The 10,898-nt window shown below is 37.7% G+C and overlaps 1 protein-coding gene across 10 annotated transcripts in view; it reads left to right on the top strand.

Moving 5' to 3' along the window:
* LOC106871878 (blood vessel epicardial substance-B) overlaps positions 1–10,898 on the top strand; it is a 535,134-nt gene that overhangs the window by 418,878 nt on the left and 105,358 nt on the right. For 7 of the 10 annotated variants that reach the window (XM_014918624.2, XM_052974859.1, XM_014918627.2 and 4 more), the window contains one exon: positions 1,121–1,311. The exons of the other annotated variants lie outside the window; for them this stretch is intronic. The gene's annotated coding sequence lies outside the window, so the exon portion shown is untranslated. The remainder of the gene's footprint in view (positions 1–1,120; positions 1,312–10,898) is intronic. 10 annotated transcript variants of the gene reach the window in all.

The following is a 10,898-nucleotide window of genomic DNA, read 5'->3' as shown; positions in this document are numbered from 1 at the left end:
ACACACATATATATTACTATTTACTAGATACTATATATTCCCAAATATATGTTATAGATTACTTTATACCACATACTATATATCCTTCTTCTTTAAGAAATGAGCGTTGTGAGATGTGACTGAGAGGCATCTCACAATGCTGCACCAGGAATTTCTATTCCCCATTAGGTTTAGTAAGTTCTCAATATCATGTTGTGTCTCTATCAATAACTGCAGTGTAGTTAAGTGGTCTCCATCCACTATTAGAATGCATAAGTCACCAGAAATACATCTGATATGATCTGTTGTTTAGCATAATAGCAGTGGCCGACAAAGCCCATCAAACATTTGAAAGGCCAACAAAGCCTATCGAACATTGGTTTTCTGCTCATATCAATAGATATTTTGATCCCCCATAAGAAGCCTGATAGAGGTGAGCTTGAATCTCCTTCATTGTCTAGATCTTGGCTCCATAAAGAAAAATTCTTTCTTCACATGCCCTGAAGGAGGCAAAATTTGTTGACTTTGAAATAATTGATTGCCAAGTGTTTTGAACATTTTTCATATGTTAGAAGGATTTTTATATTTATACTAATGTCTGTGCCTGTTATTTGTATAAATTTATATGGTTGTGTGTGTGTGTGTGTATACATTTCAACAAAAAGCTGTTATCAAATTGTAGTGCAAATAATTTGTTTTACTAAGATTCAGTAAAATTGCTATGCTGTAACATCATCATCATCATCATCATCATCATCATAATCATCATTTGACATCCGTTTTCCACGCCGGTATGGGTTATATTGTTTGACTGGCCAGCAGAGAGCTGTCCAGTCACCAATCGTCTGTTTTAGCATGGTTTCTATGGTTGGATGCCCATCCTAATTCCAACCATTTTATAGAGTGTAGTGGGTGCCTTTTACATGCTACCAGCACAAGTGTTTTTACATAGCACCAACCATCAGTATTTTATAGGTACCAATATTCTATAGTACTAATATTCCATAGTACTAGTGTTTTGTTGCAAGAATATTTTCTAGCGCCAATATTCCAAAGTCCCAATATTCTATAGTTGTAATATTTTGCTGAAATCCAGCTAAGATTATAGTTACGATTCTTTCATGTTCTTTTAATTTTCCAGTTTGACAAAGACCAACCAATGCAGAAAATTTAATCCTATTTCTAGACTCCGTAAAATATGAAGCCATCATACAGTTTGTGATTGCTGAACGTGGCACCAAGTTTGATACTGCAGCATGAGATATCTTTTTAATATGGTTTCTTCACTTTTGAATTTTTACCCAATAAGGAAACCAAAAACTAGAATCCAAAGTAAGCAACTATATTTATATATTTTTTAAAAATTGATTATCGTGTTTATGTGGGTCAGCTTGTGGTACTATGTGAATTGAATTATAGCAGTGTGCATTGGTTTATGCTGCTGTCTGTGACGGTTTATGGTGTTGTGTGGGTTGTGTTACAGTACTGTGTGTGTTTGGTCATGGTGTTATGTATCTAGGTTTCTGTGTATTACTGTTCCTGAACAGCTTGATACAAATCCCATATCATCAGCCACAGACAAAACATGAAACTCTTTCTAATGACAGTTACAGGGACATAACAGCAATTCTTGTTTTTCTTTCTTTTCCAGTAGCCCAGCTTTACAGATACACTCACAGACACATACTTGTACAAATGGTCTCCTTGTACTTCTTCATTGTCAAGGGCATTTCTGACTTTCAATCCATAACCTCTCTGATGATAATTTGGTCCTGTTGCAGATCTGCATGGTTTGAAGAACAGGTGACAGGCGAAAGTTGTAACTTATTGTGCACATCCAGCTGATTAGATCTGCACTTGTTGCCACTCTTCCATCACTATAGAACTTTCAGTAGATGGGATGACAAATGAGGTCACCATAAAGAGACATCTGAACATCATTATAATGAAATATGCTTGTGCAACATGAGTACCACCCTTGAGATGACCATGTTTTAGTAAATGATATCTGAGAAAGTGCCACTCCAGACTTAGTGTTGTGATTTAAAATAATATTTTAACTCAACCATTTAGCACAATGTTACCCATCTTTTTTCACTCTTACATTCCATATCTCAAGGAACCCCTACATAACAATAATTATACATCTTTATCATCTTTTTCTTTTTCTTTCATAAAATTAAAATTCATAAGAGATTAAATAAATATTAGAACTGTCTTTGAAAAATCTAGCAGTGCCAAGTCCATCAGATGCCACAAAAAGAATTTTAAAAATTGAGTCTTAACCAAAAACTCACTTAGACCAAATCCCCCTACAATTCTTTAGTAAGAGGTCATATTTCCTCTTGGGTTTCCATACTACCTACAGATCCTTAGATTTCCCTGCCTCAGGGAATATGCCATGCCTGTATAATAACACAAAATTGCTTTTGCATATAATTAGCTTATTTACCACCATTTCTCACAGAACCCAAGGGTACTTAGAAATCCCAACTGAGAAATGCTGTTTTTGTATATCTGTGACCATTCCATGGTCTCATATGTCTTCATGGAGATATCACAATTATTCTATGGTGACATAGATTGTGGAAGAAAGGTCAAGCTGGAATAAACTTCATCTGGTTCTCCAAGAAATTCAAGAACAAACTGTTTGGTTGTATCCTTATATTTTTGTCACTTTCAAATGTCTCTATCAAAAGATGAATGATTGACACATTCAGTGGATCATTTCATTTCCCATTGTCCTAAACACATCAAAGGAATCCTATGTATATTTAATCAGGTCAGTATTCAATCAACCTTCTCTGTTGTCATCTTTTATCTTTTAGTCTCTTTTACTTGTTTCAGATATTAGACTGCAGCCATGCTGGGGCATAGCACCACCTTGAAGAATTTTAGTCAAATGAATTGACCCCAGTACTTATTTTATAAAGCCTGTTATTTATTCTGTTGGTCGCTTTTACCAAATCAGTAAGTTACGGGACATAAACACACACACACACATATACATGTGTGTGTGTGTGCCTGCGTGTGTGTGTGTATGTCATCATCATCATCATCGTTTAATGTCCGCTTTCCATGCTAGCATGGGTTGGACGATTTGACTGAGGACTGGTGAACCAGGTGGCTACACCAGGCTCCAATCTGATTTAGCAGTTTCTACAGCTGGATGCCCTTCCCAAAGGCAACCATTCCAAGAGTGTAGTGGGTGCTTTTACATGCCACCGGCACGAAGGCCAGTCAGGCGGTACTGGCAATGGCCATGCTCGAAATGGTGTATTTTACGTGTCACCTCCACAGGAGCCAGTCCAGTGGCACTGGCAACGATCTTGCTTGAATGTCTTTTCACATGCCACCGGCACAAGTGCCAGGAAGGCGAGGTTCATAACGATCACGATCAAATGGTGCTATTTATGTGCCACCGGCACGGAAAACAGACAGCTGGTGTTCTGGCAACGATCACACTCGGACAGTGCTCTTAGTGCTCCACTGGTACAGGTGCCATCATGATTTCGTTTTCGCTTGCCCCAACAGGTCTTCGCAAGCCGAGTTTAGCGTTCAATGAAAGAGATGTTGGTATGGGTGCCAGTCATCGAATTTAGTTCGATTTCGATTTCACATGCCTCAACAGGTCTTCGCAAGCGGAGTTTAGTGTCCAATGAAGGAATGGTACGCATAAGTGGGCTGGCTACATCCCTGGCAGAGGCCTTGGATTTTGGTCTCACTTCTCTTGCCGGGTCTTCTCACATACAGCATATTTCCAAAGGTCTTGGTCACAAGTCATTGTCTCGGTGAGGCCTAATGTTCGGGGATCATGCTTCACCACCTCATCCCAGGTCTTCCTGGACCTGCCTCTTCCAAGGGTTCCCTCAACCGCTAGGGTGTGGCACTTTTTCACACAGCTATCCTCATCCATTCTCACCACATGACCATACCAGTGCAATTGGCTCTCTTGCACACCACAACTGATGCGTCTTAGGTTCAACTTTTCTCTCAAGATACTTACACTCTGTCGGGTATGCACACTGACATTACTCATCCATCGGAGCATACTGGCTTCATTCCTTGCGAGCTTACACATGTCCTCAGCAGCCACAGCCCATGTTTCACTGCCATGTAGCATGGCTGTTCGTACACATGCGTCATACAGTCTGCATTTTACTCTGAATGAGAGGCCCTTTGTCGCCAGCAGAGGTAAGAGCTCTCTGAACTTTGCCCAAGCTATTCTTATTCTAGCAGCTACACTTTCTGCGCACCCTCCCCCACAACTAACTTGGTCACCCAGATAGTGGAAACTATCAGCTACATATATTTATATACGAGGAGGTACCCAAAAGAAACCAGAATTTTGCAATGTTATTTTGTCCACTTAGTTTTACAGGTTTACACTTTTACCACCTTCAAAGTATTCTCCATTTCAAGAAATGCATTGGTCCATTGTTTGAATCAGTCCTGGAACTCTTGTGAAGTGATGCCTTTTAATTCTTCCCTCGTTTTTTCTTCACTTCTTCCACATCTGCAAAACGTTTTCCTTTAAGGACTTTCCATTCAGGGGAACAAAAGAAAATCACAGGGAGCAAGATGGGTGAGTAGGGAGGTTGGGTAAGTGAGGGTCATGCCATTTCTGGTCAAAAACTGTCTCACACTCAAGGCGGTGTGTGCAGGCACATTGTCGTCATGATATGACCATTCTCCACTCTGCCAGAGGTCAAGGTGTTTTCATCTCACCACATCTTGTAAATGCTTCAGAACTGCCAAGTAAAACATCTGGTTAACAGTTTGACCAGGAGGAACAAATTCTGTGTGGATAATTCCTTTCACATTGATGAAACAAATCAGCATAATCTTGACATTGGACTTCACTTGATGTGGTTTTTTGGGGTGGGGTTACATTGAATGCTTCCATTGATTTGATTGCTACTTCATTTCCTGGTCGTAGCTGTAGCACCAGTGATCACCTTCAAAAAAAAAAAAAGGTCCAGATCAACTTTCAACTATTCTTCCAGATCATGACATGCATTCACTCATGACTGCTTTTGATCTTTTGTGAGAAAGTAAGGCACAAATTTTGCTGAAACTCTTTTCACTTGCATTTCCTTGCTCAAAATTCGTTGGCAGGAGCTCCAGAACACACCAGTCATATCAAAAAGTTTGTCAGTTGCTCAGCGATGGGCTTCCAAGATCAGTTCATGAATTTTCCTGATGTCTTCATTCATTCGAGAGGTCACCCTGAACGAGGTTCATCTTCAAACAACAAATGATCATTCCTAAAGTGTGAAACCACTCGTAAACTACTGTTCTGCTCATGGTAGTGTGCTTGTAAGCTGTTTGAAACATGACAACTGTTTTGACTGCCGTTTTCCCCAGCAGAAAACAGAATTTCACAGAAGCATGCTGTTCCATCATTTCAGTCATTGCAAAAATCAACGAACAGGGGAGAAGCACTGCAAAACAAAGATGCACCACTTGGCAGTACAGATTCATGCTACAATGCTGGTTGGCAGACTGATGTCTAAGGGTTGCACCAAGTGGGTTCTAGTGGCAGAAGCCTGAACTGCTACGGGGTTTCCCACAGAGAATGTTTCCAGTTACTTTTAGGTACTTTCTCATGTGTATATACACACACACACACACACACACACACACACACACACACACACACACACACACACACACACACACACACACACACACACACACACACACACACACACACACATATATATACATACATATATACAGGGCACATAAGATATTTGAGAACAGATTTATGTTTATAAAAAACAGATATATAATAACAGATAATAATATTATTTATCAAAAAATGCTAGGAGGATAAAAATAAACCTTCTTTTCTATAATGTTATTCAATAAAGCCACCTTCAGCTTCAACAACTGCTTCTATATGAGATCTAAATCATCTACATGCTTAAATCAAGTGGTCCTGGTTCATTTTGGACATTTCTCTGATTATGCCAGCTTTCAAAGAATCTTTGGTGTTATGGGCACGTTCATTGACCTCTCTCAACAATGCTCCACATGTAATAGCCCAATGGATTGAGATCTGGGGAATTAGGAGGCCAAATGTTAGGGGTTATATGATCATTAAAATTTTCAGCCAACCATTCCTGTGTTACTAGAGCCATGTGTGATAGTGCAGAGTCTTACTGAAACACATATGACCTTCCATTGCATAAACTGTCTATTCAGGGATTAACAAATATATCCAGGACCTCAATGTAGGCGGCAGAGTTAACTCTAAGGCCTTGTGGAAAGAAGTAAGGAAGCATCACATGCCCTTCATTGCTGACAACCCCTAAAACCATGAAAGTTGCAGGAAATTATGCATGCATAACACTTGGAACTTCATAAAGGTCTGCACATAACCATTTGTCATTTCTTCTGTTATCTTTTTGATCTTGGTCGAAGTTTTTCTCGTTTGAGAAAAACTAAATCAAATCTAATGGATTTTTCAGTTTGTTTAAGAGCCTTTTAGATCTGATGTAGTGATTTTCTTTTGCCTTTTTTGACAAATTGACATTTCCTCATCATATATAACTTATATCTGATGACTTCATGGACAACAGTGAAGGGGAGAAAAAGGTAATTAGAGAAAAGGATGTGGGAGAAAACAGTATAGAGTAGAGTTGCACCAAAAAGAAAAACTTACTTGGAAATGGATGTATGGCATTCAATCAAATAATAATTCCCAAATTTGACCCTCCATAAATCCTTCACTGTTCTCTATCGCTCTCTCTCTCTCTCTCTCTCTCTCTCTCTCTCTCTCTCCCTCTTTCTCTTTTTCTCTCTCTTGTTGCTCACACATGACCATTGTCCATCTTCCTTTTCCTTCAGAACTGTCCTAAGGACTGGACGTATTCTATCTCTCTCTCTTCTATCTTTCTTTCTTTTCAAAGAAAATATTTCTCTAGCGTTCGCTATTTTACCCTCGTTCTGGTCTAACACTTTCCATGTTTGTTTTCGTTCAGTTTCCTTGTATGTCTCCTCTGTCCTGTTTTTGTTCCCAACTTTGACCCTCCATAAATCCAAAATTCTATTTTGGTACTGATAGGAGCAACTGTCTTCGAAAACTCATATTATCATTCAGTGCTCAAAATGAGGAGTAGATAGACAGCCGATAACTGATGAAGGGACATTCTTTGTGTTACTTCTCCTGTTTTCCATTTGTTTCTCCCGTTTGCGTATTGAACTCATTTGTTTTTGTATTTCATGTCGTTAACTGTCGGTGACGTCCTGTACCCATATATGCATGTGTGTGTATATATATATTACATTATTATTTGATTGAATGCCATGCATCCATTTCCAAGTAAGTTTATATATATATATATGCATATATATATATATGTATATATATATATATATATATATATATATATATATATATATATATATATATATATATACATTAATATATATATACATATAAATCTATATATATATACATCTATACATATACATCTATATATATACGCACACACACACACACATATATATACACATATGTATATATGTGTGCACGTATATATGTAATGTGAGATAATAGTTTCACTATGTGTATGTTATATACATAGTGAAAGTATTAAAACTGAAACTATTATCTCACATTACAACAGAGATCTTATTGTTTCACTTTTGACACGTAATACTGAGACAGTCTACTAGATTACTAAGGGCTTGCATTAAGCAAGAAGTTGAAATTTTTTCAGCCCATGACACTCCATGGAACATTATTAGATGTATATATGTATACATATTTTTGCTAAGACTGGATCCGCTGATAATGTCCCTCTTCCCTCCACTTCAGTTATGATAGACAATACACCATACCATAGTAATCGCTACACTAAACTCGGTGTTTTACCATCCAGGACATAAGCCTATATTGAAATATGGCTGCAAGCCCTTTTCTAACTATACTTCTCATGAAAATCTCTGCATTTTGAATAATTTTGAAAGTAATCAAGAATTTAGATAGTAAAATAATTCACTTTTTATAATTAAGCTGGTATTGGAACATAACAAAAGGTTCTTAAATTAATTATGATAAAGGTTTACACTTCCTAACACTTTAAAATAGTTTAGAAATTATAGCTAGCCACTCATTTTTCTTCTTTTTTTAATTGCTCTTTATTACTTCGAAGAAATCCTTTCTGTTTTAGTTTTGATCACTATTTTCTTTATTGGACCATGTATTTGTAAATATATATATACAAATAAGAAGTATTTGATGAACACAACATGTTTAAAAAATATTCATATATATTTATTAAAGCTGGTTGAAAAAGAAATCTATCATATTATTCCAAGTAATCAGCTTTTGTTTCTGTAGTTCTAGTTCATTTCTTTTTCTTCAGAGGAAAAGTAATTCCATTGAGAGACAATAATTTTAAAATTGCAATGGCATGGATCTATTCATTTTGTAAATTTTTAAGTCATTCAAGAGTTCCATTTTAAATTAAAGCCAGAAGCTACTTGGCACAAACAGCATTTCCTATTCAATTTTAAACTATTACAGTCTTTCCTAATATTAACTTTCCTGCTACAAGATATTCTTTATCACAATTTCAATTGTAAAACAAAAAATAGCTGTTCATTCCTCTCCCATTGCCATTTTATTGTAAAAAAAAGAGATTAAATTATAAGTGAAAATGAATTCTTAGAGTAATAATTATAGAATCAGTTTATAGAAGAGAAAATATTGTTATACTTGTGTAAAGCATCAAATAAGCTATTGGCAAATCAGTTGTGAAAATAACAAATTGACTGGGCAGATTTGAACAATAATGCTTTCTTAACTTGAATCACTATTTTTATTGCTTATTCTCACACGTTTCCATGAGAACTAACTGTACATAGAACCAACTTTATATGTGTGCAATGCTAATCAATTTCCTCTACAGATGTTTGTGTTTGCATACGCTGCAATACAACCATGGAAACCCAGTAGTGAATGATCTAGTTGCCTTCATATATATATGTATATATATATATATATATATATATATATAGAGAGAGAGAGAGAGAGACAGACAGACAGACAGACAGACAGACAGACAAATACACACATCTATAATTATGCATATATATCTTTCTACTTAGATAGATAGGTACTAGGTATCTATCTATCTATCTTTCTGTCTCTGTGTGTGTGTGTCTGTATATATATCTATTTTAGGAAGTTAATTGTTATGGCTAGTCATAGCGTGACCGTTGGTTCACACCTATAAAGCACTTAACCATATAGGCAACTCATCAAACTCAAAGTGCTTCTTTTGCGGACATATGAACTGATGATGATGATGATGATGACGACAATGGTGTGTGTGTGTGTGTTTGTGTGTGTGCATGTGTCTGTGTGTGTATGTGTGTGCGTGTGTGTGTGTGTGAGTCATTATTCAATTTTATTTCAAGATTTCTTGCCAATAGAGAAAGAGTCAGTTTCTAACCTAGATCCAAGCCTCCTTCATTGGAATTTCAGCATCAACAACAGGGTATTTTTAGTTTGGTGTATGTATATATGTATGTATGTATGTATGTATGTATGTATGTATATGTATGTATGTGTGTAGATTTGCATGTTTTGTTTTATGTATGTATTCGCATGCAAAAGTTTAGAGAGCTCTTACCCCTGCTGGCGACAAAGGGACTCTCACTCAGAGTAAAAGGCAGACTGTATGACGCATGCGTACGAACAACCATGCTACATGGCAGTGAAACATGGGCTGTAACTGCTGAGGACATACGTAAGCTCGCAAGGAATGAAGCCAGTATGCTCCGTTGGATGTGTAATGTCAATGTGAATACCCGTCAGAGTGTAAGTATCTTGAGAGAAAAGCTGAACATTAGAAGCATCAGTTGTGGTGTGCAAGAGAGACGATTGCGCTGGTATGGACATGTGGTGAGAATGGAGGAGGATAGCTGCGTGAAAAAGTGCCACACCCTAACAGTTGAGGGAACCCGTGGAAGAGGTAGGCCCAGGAAGACCTGGGCTGAGGTGGTGAGGCAAGACCTTCGTACATTGGGCCTCACCGAGGCGATGACTACGGACCGAGACCTTTGGAAATGTACTGTGCGTGAGAAGACCCGGCAAGCCAAGTAAGATCATTGCCAGTGCCCCTGGACTGGTTCTTGTGCGGGTGGCACATGAGATGCACCATTTTGAGCGTGGCCGTTGCCAGTACCGCATGGAAAGCGGACGTTAAACGATGATGATGATGATGATGATTGTTCCATATCTAGACAAGTTCATATATATATTTAAATGATAAACTTCCGGAAAGTTTTACAGATTTTTATAGTTCCAGTGATAGATTGGATCTATAGCCTTCGGATTAGCTTTCTGCTATCTGGTTTTGAGAAGCCTAATTTCTCAAGATTGCTATTTAGGCAGTCTATTACATATCGCTTCTTAGCACACATTCATGCCTGCACCTGTATATACATACATATGATATATATATATATATATATATATATATAAAACACAATAATATAATTATCAAATGCAGGATAATGCTAATAATATACCATGAACAGGATAAACTACTCATATTTTGAAGAAAACTGTGTTGGCGGCATATATATCATCATCATCATCATCGTTTAACGTCCGCTTTCCATGCTAGCATGGGTTGGACGATTTGACTGAGGACTGGTGAAACCGGATGGCAACACCAGGCTCCAGTCTAATTTGGCAGAGTTTCTACAGCTGGATGCCCTTCCTAACGCCAACCACTCAGAGAGTGTAGTGGGTGCTTTTACGTGTCACCCGCACGAAAACGGCCACGCTCGAAATGGTGTCTTTTATGTGCCACCCGCACAAGTCAGTCCAGGGGCACTGGCAACGATCTTACTTGGCTTGCCGGGTCTTCTCATTTACAGCACATTTCCAAAGG

This window comes from Octopus bimaculoides, chromosome 19, assembly GCF_001194135.2.
Source record: "Octopus bimaculoides isolate UCB-OBI-ISO-001 chromosome 19, ASM119413v2, whole genome shotgun sequence".
Lineage (NCBI taxonomy): Eukaryota > Metazoa > Mollusca > Cephalopoda > Octopoda > Octopodidae > Octopus > Octopus bimaculoides.
This window is presented reverse-complemented; position numbering and strand designations above follow the sequence as displayed.